At 46.1% G+C, this 14,295-nt stretch overlaps 2 protein-coding genes across 28 annotated transcripts in view; one reads left to right on the top strand and one right to left on the bottom strand.

Moving 5' to 3' along the window:
- Nucleotides 1-14,295, bottom strand: part of ATP5PO (ATP synthase peripheral stalk subunit OSCP) — a 1,173,690-nt gene that overhangs the window by 234,475 nt on the left and 924,920 nt on the right. Inside the window, exon 1 of one of the 25 annotated variants that reach the window (XM_050784695.1) lies at nt 8,212-8,215. The exons of the other annotated variants lie outside the window; for them this stretch is intronic. The gene's annotated coding sequence lies outside the window, so the exon portion shown is untranslated. Of the gene's footprint in view, nt 1-8,211; nt 8,216-14,295 lie in introns of those variants that run through there. 25 annotated transcript variants of the gene reach the window in all.
- The window catches only part of MRPS6 (mitochondrial ribosomal protein S6), a 519,933-nt gene that overhangs the window by 295,372 nt on the left and 210,266 nt on the right, over nt 1-14,295 (top strand). The gene's annotated exons all lie outside the window — the stretch shown is intronic.

Below are 14,295 nucleotides of genomic sequence, written 5' to 3'. Positions count from 1 at the left end.
TTTGGGGGAGGCCTCAGGAAACTTACAATCATGGCAGAAGGAGAAGTGGAAGGAGGTATGTCTTACATGGCTGGAGCAGAAGGAAGAGAGAAAGCAGGGAGGGACTATATACACTTTTAAACAACCAGATCTCACGGTAACACTATTGCCATGACAACAATTAGGGGGATGGTGTTAAACCACAAGAAACTGCCCCCATGATCCAATCACCTCTCACCAGGCCCCTCCTCCAGCACTGGAGATTACAATTCAGCATGAGATTTGGGCAGGGACACAGACCCAAACAGTCAGTGTGTATCATTTATATCCGTATTTTATATTTTTGATACATATATATGCAGCTACAACTCATTATTGTTTTGTGGATTTTTATTCGTGGTATGCAAGCTTCAGTAATAGGCTTTGTTTTTTTCATTCCTTCACTCATTTTGAGATCTATCATGTGGATACTTGTTGGCCTAGTTCACTGATTTCTCCTGTCATATAGTATGCCATGTGTGACTATATCCCAATTTGTCCACTTGTCTATTCGTGGGCATTTCCAATTTGACAGTTTCAAGCAATGCTGCCATGGACTTACTGCTAGTTAGCTATCTCCCGGAGCATATATGTGAGTGTGCGAACTGAGAAGAACTGCTGGCTAGAGAAGGGAAGAACTGGTTTGTTAGGTATTTTCATTTTCACCTCCGTTATTAACAAATTTCTCTCCAAAGCCATTGCATCGGTTTACACACCCATCAGCAAGATTTAAGATTTCTGTTTTCAAGTACCTCCCACTATGTGGTATTATGTTTTTTAAAGCCTTGCCAGTCTAATAAGTGTCAACAAGGGTCTCTTTAAAGTTATATTTTCTCTATTATTAATAAGCATGAACTTTCATGGGAATGGTCATTCTGAGTTTTTCTCCCTGTTAATTGCCTGTTTATAATATTTTATAAACATAATAATTTGCTGATTTCCTTCCTGGATTGTTTGTCATTTTTCTGACCTAAGAAAACAGAAAAGCAATGCTTACTATACAAGTGCAGTTCAGAGAGGGTTTAAGACCACTACCATGAGGCCGGGTGCGGTGGCTCACGCCTGTAATCCCAGCACTTTGGGAGGCGGGCTGATCTCCTGAGGTCAGGAGTTCTAGACCAGCCTGGCCAACATGGAGAAACCCTGTCTCTACTAAAAAGTACAAAACTTAGCCGGGTGTGGTGGCAGGAGCCTGTAATCTCAGCTACTCAGGAGGCTGAGGCAGGATAATTGCTTGTACCCGGGAGGCGGAGGTTGCAGTGAGCTGAGATTGTGCCATTGCACTCCAGCCTGGGTGAGGAGAGCAATACTCTGTCCCCGCCCCCCCCCAAAAAAAAAAGACCACCACCATGAATTCTCCATGCTTCCCCTTGCACTTCTGCTTCCCTCTAACAGACGCCTGCTTCCCACCTCCTGACCCTCAGAGCCTGGCTCTACTAACTACCTTGAGAACTTTGGGACTAATATTACGATGCCCTTTATTCTTGTTGATGACAGTCACCGTGAGAATCCCAAGCCCTCCAGACGATCCCTCACCCTTAGTGACCCAGTCTCCACTCAGCTTCATACATTCCTTCCTTTGACTCAACTTCCTCTCCAATCCTGAAACCTGTTCTCAGTGCCCCTGGAAGTCACAGTCATCAGTGGTCTCTGGTCACCACCTCTTCTGTAAACATTTCCTGCTTGTTGCTCCAGTGGAAACTGGGGCCCCTTAAAGCCCCTGCTTCCCCCATAGCCCTCTCAGGAGTGGCTCTTTTCTCTCCCGCGATGCCAAGAGGTAGAGCAGGCGTCTCCGATCCTCTTTGTTCCATCCAGACCATTGCCCCCTTGCCCTTCTAAACCCTTAGACATGAATCTTATGCCATTGGGCTAAACCGTCGGGGGTTCAGTCATCTGTGGTTCCCCAGGCCACCTCCTGTGTTCCTTGAAGGCTTCAGCTCCCAGCCACCGTTACTGTCTCCAATCCAATCTCACATGACCCTGGGTGACTTAGGTGATCCTTTCCAAAAGCCTGGCCTCCTGGCTACCCAGTCTTCTCCCTACCACCCTGCTATCCATCCACCATTAGTCAGCCACTGCCGGGTTACACCTCAGGCCCTGTCATGGCCAGAAATGGCATTATCCGGAGTCCTAATTTCAAACATCCCGCTCTTCCTCCTTGCTCATTCCCTCTTATACCCTGACTCCAACCCCATTCCCTCAACCCCACAGGGCCCCCACTCATCCCAGTGGCTATCCATTCTCTCTCCTCATGCCCTCACTGCCCTCCCACCCTCCTTACATTTCAAGTCTACTGCTGCAATCAACTCTCTGGGCCTCTCTTGATATTCAGACTCGACCACAGCCTGCACCTATGGGCTGGATGTGCCTGGGGAAAAGAGCATCTCTGCTGACTGGTCTCATGACCACAGCCACACAGGGGCCTGTGGTGCTCCTGGGGGAACACGGCTCCCCAGACCTCTACCTTCCCAGGGAACTAGGTCCTTCTTTCCCTTCTCAACCTTCCAGCACCTTTGGGCCCTCATTTTACCTCTGCTGATTGGCTTTGTTCCCTATTTTACTGAAAAAATGGAGGAATCAGAAGAAATATTCCACGAATGTTTGAACCACTTCCGCTGTCCTGTGTCTGTGACTGCACCCTCCAGCCCCGCTCTGGTGAATGTTCCTGATGTTGCGTCTCACTGAGGTGGGGGTCGGGGGAGGGGTGCTCCCATCTGCTGTGCCCAAGGTCCGGTCCCCTCGGATCCGCTGGGGGCTTCGCCCCACAAATTTCCCCCACCCTGCTGCATCAACAAATTGGTCATGCAGTTTGATGGTCATTCCCACCAGCAAGAAACTGTTGATTTTTCCTGGAAAAAACTCAAAAGAGGCCAGGTGCAGTGGCTCACGCCTGTAACTTTGGGAGGCTAAGACAGGTGGATTACTTGAGGTCAGGAGTTCGAATCCAGCCTGGGCAACATGTTGAAACCCCTCTCTACTAAAAATACAAAAATTAACCGGGTGTGGTGGCATGCACCTGTAATCCCAGCTACTCGGGAAGCTGAGGCAGGAGAATCGTTTGAACCTGGGAGATGAAGGAAGTTGCAGTGAGCCGAGATCTCGCCATTGCACTCCAGCCTGGGTGACAGAGCAAGACTCCATCTCAAACAAACAAAACAAAACAAACTCAGAAGAGTTAGCTGCAATTCCTGTCATTTCCTCTCCGTCTCTTTAATGAAATAACGGTTAACGAAGAGAAGCCAAGCTTTGTCCCGAAAGCGCCCCCCACGCCCCTGGGACTCCCCTGCCTCCTGCTTTGCCCCACAAAGGGAACTTCCTTGGGGTGCCGTGTGCCCCACGGTGGGTTTACTAAGCTGTTTACATCAGGGCTGTAATGTGGGCACCAGTATGGTAACCGAAGGAGCAGTTTGGTGGCCCGGAATGGCGTGCTTAGGGCCAACCCAGGCCTTCCTTGCAGATGACCCTCACGCTGGCTGGTTTTCTTCCAAATTGGTGCCAATCTAATGATGTTTCCATGCTCAAAATTATGTCAATGGGGAGAATGGGGAGATATTGGTCAAAGTACACAAAACTTTAGTTACACGGGAGGACGAAGCTCAAGAGATCTGTCATACAGCATGGTGACTAGAGTCAATAATAATATATTGTATATTGAAAATTGCTAAGAGAGTAAATGTTAAGTGTTCTCACCATAAAAAGTATGGGAAGTTATGTATGCGTTAAATAGCTTGATTTAGCCATTCCACGATATACGCATATATCAGAACATCAGGCTATGCACCATACATATACACAATTTGTACTTCTCAATTGAGAAATTAAAATGTATATATACATCTCAACCCAAGCCTTCCTGTCTGAGCACTGTTTTGTGCTTGTGGCTGTGTTTCTCCCACTTGCTGAGCTGATTCTCTTCAGGGTAAATGAATCAGTGTGGGTAGATCCATTTCATTTTGCCTCCTAGGCCTATCGGAACCGCTGCGAGGACTGGTTCTGACGTAGGAGCTGCTTTTGTGTTGAACTGGGTTTGTGACAATGGTGACAGTCAGATGCTGTGAGGGGTGAGGCCACCCTGAGCTGGGGGAGGGTGTGGGGCACTAGTTGTCCACCCATGTTCCATGTTACCATGTGAAAAAGTAGGTTACAGAGCATGTCAGTACAGCCTGTTCTCTTCTTAAGAGAAAATTGGCAGGGCGCGGTGGTTCACGCCTCTAATTCCAGCACTTTGGGAGGCTGAGGCGGGTGATCACCTGAGATCAAGAGTTTGTGACCAGCCTGGCCAACATGGTGAAGCCCTGTCTCTACTAAAAATACAAAAATTAGCCAGGCGTGGTGGCACACACCTGTAATCCCAGCTATTCAGGAGACTGAGGCTTAAGAATTGCTTGAACCCAAAGAGTCGGAGGTTGTAGTGAGCCGAGATCACGCCACTGCACTCCAGCCTGGGCAGCAAGAGCAAAACTCAAAAGAAAAGAAAATTATCTGGGAAAAAAAGACTTCAATGCTGAGCACCAACATATGAGCTGTTGTTATCTCTGAGTGTGATGATAAGGACTTTATTTTCTTCTTTTTAACTCCAATTCCTAATTTTTAAAACCAAGGACCCTGTGTTAAAACGCCTATTAGAAAAATTTCCAGTGACAATCAAGAAAGACAGGACTAGCAAAATAATATAAGAAACAACCTAAATGGTGATCACAGCAAACTTCCCTAGGTTGTAAACGTGAGAGAAATGCCAGGCTTTTATTTAGAGAAAGCTAATTTGATTTGGAAGATCGTCAACCTGGTTTACGAAGTCATTGTCTCTGGGGCCTTATTATGTTCTTTCTGTTCTTAGGAGAGACCTGAACTGAAAAGTTCTCAGCAAAGCATAACTAATAATAGAATTAAGATGATAACAGTTTGGATTATTTAGCCTAACAGAAAATGATGGCTTAAAAATGGTCTTTAAGTTAGTCAAGAGGTTTTAGGTGAGGACACTGACCAATTGTTAGCCATTTTCATAGAGGACAGAACAAGAAGAAATGGCCCTAAATTCATAAAGGGAGAGCTTAAGAGCGATCCCTGCCAGGGAGGCTGATGACACACTGGCTATTGATGAACACTGGGCTCCCTCAGTCTAGGAGGACTCAAAAGAGGAGGCCTCATCTGTCATAGAAGATCAAGGGGTATTTTCCTGAGGCAGGCTGGCCAGAAGGTTCCTTCAAGTTCCAGACCTATGATATATTGACGAAGGTGTAAACGTACCTAATCCATTCCTGAATGACCTGTCCTGGAACTCAGTGTCTCTATTTTTGGCCAGGCCCAGTCCTGGGAGAGCCGGTGGCCATCTGTGTGATTGGAGAGCTGCCAAAATACCATTCCTACTGTCGGGCCATGTCTGAGATCCTATCGGGCAACAGTTACTTTTTGGTCATCAGGAACCCGATGGGGCCTGGGCGCCGTGGCTCACTCCTGTAATCCCAGCACTTTGGGAGGCTGAGGCAGGCAGATTACACGGTCAGGAGATTGAGACCTTTCTTGCTAACATGGTGAAACCCCGTCTCTACTAAAAGTACAAAAAAAAAAAAAACCAAAAAAAAAAGCCGGGCGTGGTGGCGGGTGCCTGTAGTCCCAGCTACTTGGAAGGCTGAGGCAGGAGAATGGAGTGAACCCGGGAGGCAGAGCTTGCAGTGAGCCGAGATTGCGCCACTGCACTCCAGCCTGGGCAACAGAGTAAGACTCCATCTCAAAAACAAACAAATAAATAAATAAAATAAAAAGAACCCAGTGGGGTGTGAGTGATGCACTTATGGTTTTCTTCTTCTTCTCCTTCTCCTTCTTCTTGAAGGAATATTTGGGGATTTTGAGATAACTAATTAAGAATTTTCTCTCTTGAGGAATTGTTAAGAAAAATTATCCAAAACTTAGAACTAAGGCAAAGCAGAAAGGGGCATGTGCTCTCGATGTTGTGCTGGGACGTTGTTTGACAGGCTGACCCAGGAGTTACTTTATTTTGAGGGAGAGTATACCTGTGTTTAACTTTACTGTTTACTAGATGATAAGCCTAAACACAGTGAAGTCACACGTTAACTTGTTAATTTCTGTTTCCTAGAAAAGATAACCAGAAAGGTTGTGGTCTTATTCCTGCGTAGGACATTAACCAGTTTGTGTGTGTGTGTGTGTGTGTGTGTGTGTGTGTGTGTTTGAGTCATGGCTTTGCTGTATCACCCAGGCTGGAGTGCAGTGGTGCAATCACAGTTAACTCCAGCCTCCACCTCCCAGGCTCAAGTGATCGTCCGCACTCAGCATCCCAAGTAGCTAGGATCCAAGGCTGCTCGCCACCTACACCCAGCTAATTTTTTTTTTTTTTGGTAGAGACAGCATTTTGCCTTGCTTCCCAGGTTGGTCTTAAACTCCTAGGCTCAAGTGATCTACCCACCTCAGCCTCCCAAAGTGCTGGGATTACAGGTGTGAGCCACTGTGCCTGGTCTGGTTTTGTATCTAACCTAGCAGTCCTTCTCGCATTCTGTTTTGTTCTTAAATGCTGAGGGATTCCACAAGTACTCTTTGATTCCTCTTTACTATCCTATTGGCTTGCTCATTAACAAGTTCAGTGTTCATTTTATATTTGTGTGAGAGTCACGTGTTTAGATTTTGAAACTTAATACTTTGACAGGAAGGAGAGGAGACATTAGGGCAATAACTTTAAGAGTGTGACGATGATTCTCCTCTGCCTGAGATGAATATATGGTCATTCCTTGAAGCAGGAAGATGCATCAGTCCTCAGGTGACCCATGACTAGTTAACCCCTTGGTGAGCAAGAGCTAATTGGATTTTTTTCCAACCTTAACAGCTAGCTAAGCAAGGTCTGCCTGGTGGGTTGTGGGTGAAGCCACCCTGGGAAGCCAGGGTGGGAAAGAGGGAATTCTTCTTTGTTGTTTTTCGAGACAGAATCTCGCTCTGCTGCCCAGGCTGGAGTGCAGTGGCACGATCTCAGCTCACTGCAACTTCCACCTCCTGAGTTCAAGCGATTCTTATGTCTCAGCCTCCTGAGTAGCTGGGATTACAGGCACATGTCACCACGCCTGGCTAATTTTTGTATTTTTAGTAGAGACGGGGTTTTGTCATGTTGGTCAGGCTGGTCTCAAACTCCTGACCACAGGTGATGCACCCACCTGGGCCTCCCAAAGTCCTGGGATTACAGGTGTGAGCCACTGCGCCCAGCCTGGAAGGAGGGAATTCTGGCTCCTGTTGTGACTGGGGTTCTGAAACAAGAGCCCTGGTGGATGCCAGGGTCAAACTGGAGAATCACATTTCAGAGGGGAAGGAATTCAGGGAGAGACAAGTTCTGGTGCAGCTGCGGGAGAAGGTGGCTGAAGCGGAGTGGGAAGCTCATTGGAGCAGAGGAGTTAAGGCAGAGAGTGGCTGGGAGCCAAAGGAGCCACCTGTGGGGGTGCTGAGCTCCTCCCTGACGGTGACAGGCCCTGGGGTGGCAACAGTAGCAGCTGCTCTGGGCTGCCTGGAGGGAAGTGGAGTGCTTGGGGCAGAACCAGGCCTCAGCCATGGCCAGAGGGTGGAGGGGCCCCGGGAGGGAAAAGGGTGTCAGCGAAAGTCTCTTTTAAACAGAATGGGGGGAAGTAGTAGGGGGTGGGGGTGCATGTTACAGATCTATACGGGGAATGAGGGTCTAGGACAGAGTTGGTTTTTGTTTGTTTTTTTGAGACAAGGACGCACTCTGTTGCCCAGCCTGGAGTGCAGTGGCATGTTCATGGCTCACTGCAACCTCAACCTCCTGGGTTCAAGTGATCCTCCCACCTCAGCCTCCCAAGCAGCTGGGACTACAGGCACCTGCCATCACGCCTGACTGATTTTAAAATTTTTTTGTAGAAACAGGGTTTCACCACATTGTCCAGGTTGGTCTTGAACTCCTGGGATCAAGCCATCCCGCCCACCTTGGCCTTCCAAAGTGCTGGGAGTACAGACCTGAGGCACCTCGCCAGGCCAGGGCCAACATTTTGGACCAAGCCAAACGATTTCTAGGATGAGAGTCATGAAGGCAGGAGGCCATGAGAGACCCATCCATCCACCGTGAAAATTATCTGGTGACATCAACAGGAGGTCTGAGTGCCTGAGTGAGGTCGCAGCCTACCCTGCCCAAGCCCAAAGGCACAGGGAGGGCAGCCTCAGACACCCGCTTGTAGGGCAGGGACGCCCCCTGTTAGGCTTTTCTCGGGAAGAAAAAAGGGAGGAAGTGGCCTCCCCTGCCTCACCCGCCCGCCGCTGCTGAAGGTTGGAGGCGGCTGACGCACCTGCCCAAGCCATAGAACGCAACAGCGGTGCCTGCAGCCTGTGTGCCTGGAGGGCTTATTTTGCTGGTGGTCCACGATCTGCAGATGGTTTAACTCCACTCCTGTCTCCCACCCTGGGGTTGCTAATCTGTCCAAAACTCAGCTGCCTGCTGGTCTCTACTGCGGAGGGCTTGGGGCCCCCACTCAAGGGGCCTGAGCTTCTCAGAGGCATCTTCTGAATAAAACAAAACGCCGTGTGCTGCGCGCTTTGTGTGAGGGCTGCTTCACTGTGTCTCTCGATCACAGCTGCAAATTCCAGTTTTATCTGTTGTGTTTTGAGCCTGTTTGCCTTTGATTACAGTTTGGTTTTGAAAGAGAAGAGGTACACACTATCCAGCTCCCTTTCTTCTCTCTCAGATGGAGCAATAAAGCTTTTTTATAGTGGAATTGGTTTTTTCCATTATGGCGCATTTAATTTTATTATTCTACTGCCTTGCATTTTGAATTGCATAGGGGAAGAAACACATAAAAGAATATTCCCCCGCTCTGCCCCCCTAGTTGATTGTGGAAAAAAAAAAGATGTAGCATGATGATTTTGTGCCTGTGACCAACAGAATTACATTTTAGGTTTGAAAGGACTCTCCATGTGAATGCTGTCAATGCAACAGAAGCGGATACAAGATTCAAAGTATGGCCAACCCCTGGCATCACACGCGAAGTCCATTTCCTCCATTGCTCATAGTTCTCTCCAAGGCCGCCATGTGCCGCAGAGCACGGTCGCTTGGGCTTCTGAAAAGAAACTGAGTACACTATTCATTTTGCACTTCCGCCTTTCTATTCAAACCAACTGAAAACATCGTTTAATTCTAGCTTTGGTTACAGCCACTGTGGCTCCCAGTTACTTCTTCATCACCCTGGTCTTTGCTTTCTTGCTCTGGAAAGATGACAAGGAAAACCTCCGTCTTTGGAATCAAGTGTGTTCCTTACTTGCTCAAACAGGCTTGTAAAAGATCTGGTTGTATTTTACACGAAGCCTTGTTACATTTAAAGTTTTCATTCTTAGGTCTGAATCTACATTTCTTACCATTTTCTTTATTTTTATTTTTATTATTATTATTTTTTTGAGATAGAGTCTCACTCTGTCTCCCAGGCTGGAGTGCAGTGGCAGGATCTTGGCTCACTGCAACCTCGGCCTCCCGGGTTCAAGCAGTTCTCCTGCTTCAGCCTCCCGAGTAGTTGGGACTACAGGTGTCCACCACCACGCCCGGCTAATTTTTATATTTTTAGTAGAGACAGGGTTTTGCCAGGTTGGTCAATATGGTCTCGAACTCCTGACCTCAAGTGATCCGCCTGCCTTGACCTCCCAAAGTGCTCGGATTACAGGCGTGAGCCACCACACCTGGCCACCATTTTCTACTGTGTTTTCTTACGACAGAGCTGGGCTGAGTAGGTATTTAAATAAGGGGCGGATGCTTGTATTTCTAGTAAGGAAAATGGAATCACAGGGGAGGGCACGTGCCTTGCCTGAAAGTCCTACAATTTAGGGGAAAGGCTTCGATCACACCCTATTGCTTCTGTTTCAATTTGTACAAATAAAAGAGAGGCAGCCATATCTAATCTGTAACGTAGTTTTTTTTAAAAAAAAAAAAAAAAAAAAGGGAAGCAGATGGCCAGGCACGGTGGGTCACGTCTGTAATCCCAGCACTTTGGGAGGCCAAGGCAGGTGGATCACAAGGTCAAGAGATAGAGACCATCCTGGCCAACATGGTGAAACCCTGTCTCTACTAAACATACAAAAATTAGCTGGGCATGGTGGCACATGCCTGTAATCCCAGCTACTTGGGAGGCTGAGGCAGGATAATTGCTTGAACCTGGGAGGCGGAGGTTGCGGTGAGCTGAGACCGTGCCACTGCACTCCAGCCTGGACAATGCAGCGAGACTCCATCTCAAAAAAAAAAAAAAAAAAAAAAAGAAGTACATCTAATTGCTCTTAGGTTTAGGATAAGGACGAAGACTGATCTGCTTCCTGCTGACAGGGGGTGCCGTTTTGGGGAAACGGCAATCGGAGCTCCCTCAGGGGCCTATGTAAGGGTGCCTGGCAGAAGGGGCTATTGTCAGAGGCTCCAGTTGCATGACCGCTTGGAGTTTGATGGCCTGAAGGCAAGAAGAGACAAATGGGGTTATTAAAAAACATGTACCAGTACGAAACAAGTGGAGGGGTAAGGACAGCTCAGAAATTCCAAGGCCTTTTACCAGTTTGCACAGGGAGAGGGAGGCCCAAAGCCCAACTGGTTAAGAAAACTTTACCCTTTTGCCAGCATGTTGGGCTTCCGGGTTTCCTTCTCCTGAACCCAGTCCTAAGCCAGCCAGTTTAAGGTTTGGGAAATTCACTCTTTCCAGTTTGGAGGATGCATCTGAGGGGAGTGTCCTGTAGTACAGAGACACAATTACCTATCAGTGAAGAGAGGACAGAGGAAAAGAAAGGAAAAAAAGAAGGCATTTTTTTCAAACGAGTCCCAGGGGTTCAGAATGCATTCTGAAGGGGTACAGACTGAAGATGAATGGCAACTCATCTAGAAAGAGGGGAGCAGGTATCCCTGATTCCCTTCTCTTCCTAACAGATACCCGGGGTACTTGAGGGAGAAGGGGAAGAGCATCCTCTCTCCCCTTCCATCCTTGCATTCCCCAAGTCCTCGTGACCTTGGCAGGTCCTGCCGTGAGTGCCAAAGCGACTTGCACCCATGAAGCAGGGAGGGCCTAGAGAATAGAAACTATCTGCTCTCGCCTATGTCTCTTTCCCACCTACTGTCAGTAACCTTGGAGTTCCCTGGACCTCATTTATGCCATGGATATTAATGTGGCCTTTATCCATGAAATAGGAAACTTGGGCTTGGCTTAATCGGCAGGAATCAGGCACCCTCACCTGTGCTGTGCCTTTTAACTTCTGTTTTTGTCTGCATCTGGATCTCTCAGATCCAGTTTTCTTTCGTAGGACTTTGACCCAAAGCTTGGAATTGAGTTTGGGATAAAAATATGTCTCTGGGCGGTTGCATGGGCTTCTTATCATAAGCTGAATGCTAAGGTGAAGATGTGGAACTGAGTCCTCCAACAAGAGAGAGGAAAGGATGTCCTGCGACACACCCAGATAACTGGTAGCTATAGTTATGCTTTCTGGGATTTGGGTGCATGCCACTTGGCTTTGGTTAGCTCCCTTGGCTTTACTTTCCCCCCAAAAAGCCTCTGGGTGATGGGCATCCTATTTATTCCCATCACCTGGCAGGATTTGCAGGATGATTACTCAGAACTAGAATATTGATCCAGATTTTTACATTAGCCATCCCTCTTGTTCATTCTGAGCTGCAGCTGGAGATTGCTGGTTGGAGAAGCAGGGTCTAAAACGTAGGCAAAAACATAAAAACAACTAGTGAGTTTAGAATTTAATGACAAATATAAGTTTGGAAACATGATTTCTCTCTCTCCAGTCCTCATGTTTGTTAAAAAAATCAAATTATCATAGGACTGAAAGGTTTGCAAAAAAAGTTTAGTCTATTCTTGGCTTGATTATTTGGGTAAAGTGCAGCAAGAATAATTATTTCTACATAGGCCTTTTGGATTGGCTTTGATGGAAGTTTGTTCCACAAGAAGTCTCAGATAAGACCTTTTAAAGCTGAGCCCAACCGTGGGTTTGTATCCTCAAACACCTGTGAGTTGGGTAATTCTTTCCTCTTAAGGTCCCAAGATAAACTTGGAGCTCCTAGACCTGTTAGAAAGTGACATTCTTTACTGACCACAGGTCAGGAACCCTGTACAGAAACTGCATAGATGAGGGTATGAGGCCAGTTTCCCCCATGGGGCTTTTATCAGCTCTGCAGATTGAGATTGACTCCTTAAAGGGAAGCATACCCTTCCAGTCAAAGCCTTGGTAAAATAATCGCTTTCTCCAATTGTGTCCTGTTGCAAAAGAAAAATGGATTCCTATTGCATTGATGCAAATAACTACATTGCCATAAGAATACTCACAGATAGTTTCCAAATTCTACAGGAACTAGGCAGAGAGAAACAAACATGCTCCACATTTTTGCTCATAGGAGTATACATTACTCAATTACTAAAGGCCATAAATAGTTCAAAACAAGTTTCCTTGACTATGAAAAACAAAACAAGGATCAGCAATATTCCAAGAAAAAGTCAAAAAGTTTGCCTCAGCTTCTGAGCTCAGCTCATTTAGTTAACTCCAGTTTTGCTTGATATCTGTGAACATTTCTGCTTTTTATGAGTCCTGTACATTTTCCTTTATTCCAAAGTCACAATCTCCAAAGTTATCAGAAATCTGATCGTCTCAAATACAATCAGAAATTGTATCTGAAAGCACCTGTCAGAGTCTTGTAGCCTGTTATAAACCATCTTTTGAAAAGGATTAAGACAACAATTGTCTATGAATAGCAAAATGTCCAGAGTAGTTACAGTTAGAAACACAATTGACAAAGAAGTTTGGTTATCTCCGTGGTTTACAATAACATAAAAACCTTAATTGTGATTGATAGCACATACTCAGACATTAGAATTTTAGAAATCCCATACAATTTTGGAACATATATTAGCATTATTTTCCAGGATATAACCTAAAAAAGATTGAGCATCATTTTGGCAATCCCATGCACCTAAACATGTCAAATAATCCTGTTTAACTCTCTTTTCTGGACACTCCAGGGGACATCTGAAGTATTCAAAAAGCCAGATGTCAGGAAAGACAATTTTCAAACTGAAGTTTGATTTTGGGAAGGCTAGTAAATGTTCAAGGTTTAAAACATTTGCTATTATGAAATAGAGTTCCAGATTACCAGAAGTTATTTATTTTGCCAAAATGATGACTTAGAAATTTAAAGAAACAAAAAGCTTTTATAAACCTTTATAAATTTTGCCAAATAGCAGATTAGAATTTTAAAAATTCCTTGTTGTGTTTTTATTTCAATGCTCAATTTACAGAAAAACCATATGTTGGAAATGTTTGTTCCCTGGTGCCATAAAGAAATAGCACTTGAACATAAATTTAATTTTCTCAGCAAGACTATTTTTATATTTTTTGCAGAAAGGGTACACTTGCCAGCAATTTTGCCATGAGAGTATATCAAACAAAGGAGACAGGGTCATTTGTAACCTGACACGTCCACCCTACTGCTATGTCTGGTTTTTTTTTTTTTTTTTTTTTTTTTTTTTTTTGAGACGGAGTCTCGCTCTGCCGCCCAGGCTGGAGTGCAGTGGCCGGATCTCAGCTCACTGCAAGCTCCGCCTCCTGGGTTTACGCCATTATCCTGCCTCAGCCTCCCGAGTAGCTGGGACTACAGGCGCCTGCCACCTCGCCCGGCTAGTTTTTTGTATTTTTTAGTAGAGACGGGGTTTCACCATGTTAGCCAGGATGGTCTCGATCTCCCGACCTCGTGATCCGCCCGTCTCGGCCTCCCAAAGTGCTGGGATTACAGGCTTGAGCCACCGCGCCCGGCCTATGTCTGGTTTTCATTGGCTGCAACGGGACCTTACGTTTTATATTTGTCCTGATTGGCTAGCAACTTAGAACTTTTTGAAAGACGCAAAAGCAGAGGAGAACAAAGAAAGGAGGAAGTAAGTTGTGGAATGCTGAGAAAGGTAAAAACACCTTTAAATAAGGAATAGGGACAGGCTATGACCTAATGCTTGCTTGCACCAGTATAAGCATGCCACGCAAATATTTAGGCTAAATTGTGAGACCTAAGAACATAAAGTATATTGATTTTTTTATTATGGCTAGCAGCTATTTAAGAATGTTAGCATAGGTCTTTGAATAAATTTTGCTTTTTTTTTTTTTTTTTTTTTTTTTGAGATGGAGTCTCGCTCTGTCACCCAGGCTGGAGTGCGGTGGCATGATCTCAGCTCACTACAAGCTCCGCCTCCCGGGTTCATGCCATTCTCCTCCCTCAGCCTCCCGAGTAGTAGCTGGGACTACAGGCGCCCACCACCTTGCCCGGCTAAT

The sequence above is a fragment of the Macaca thibetana genome, chromosome 3 (assembly GCF_024542745.1).
Source record: "Macaca thibetana thibetana isolate TM-01 chromosome 3, ASM2454274v1, whole genome shotgun sequence".
Classification (NCBI taxonomy): Eukaryota; Metazoa; Chordata; class Mammalia; order Primates; family Cercopithecidae; genus Macaca; species Macaca thibetana.
This window is presented reverse-complemented; position numbering and strand designations above follow the sequence as displayed.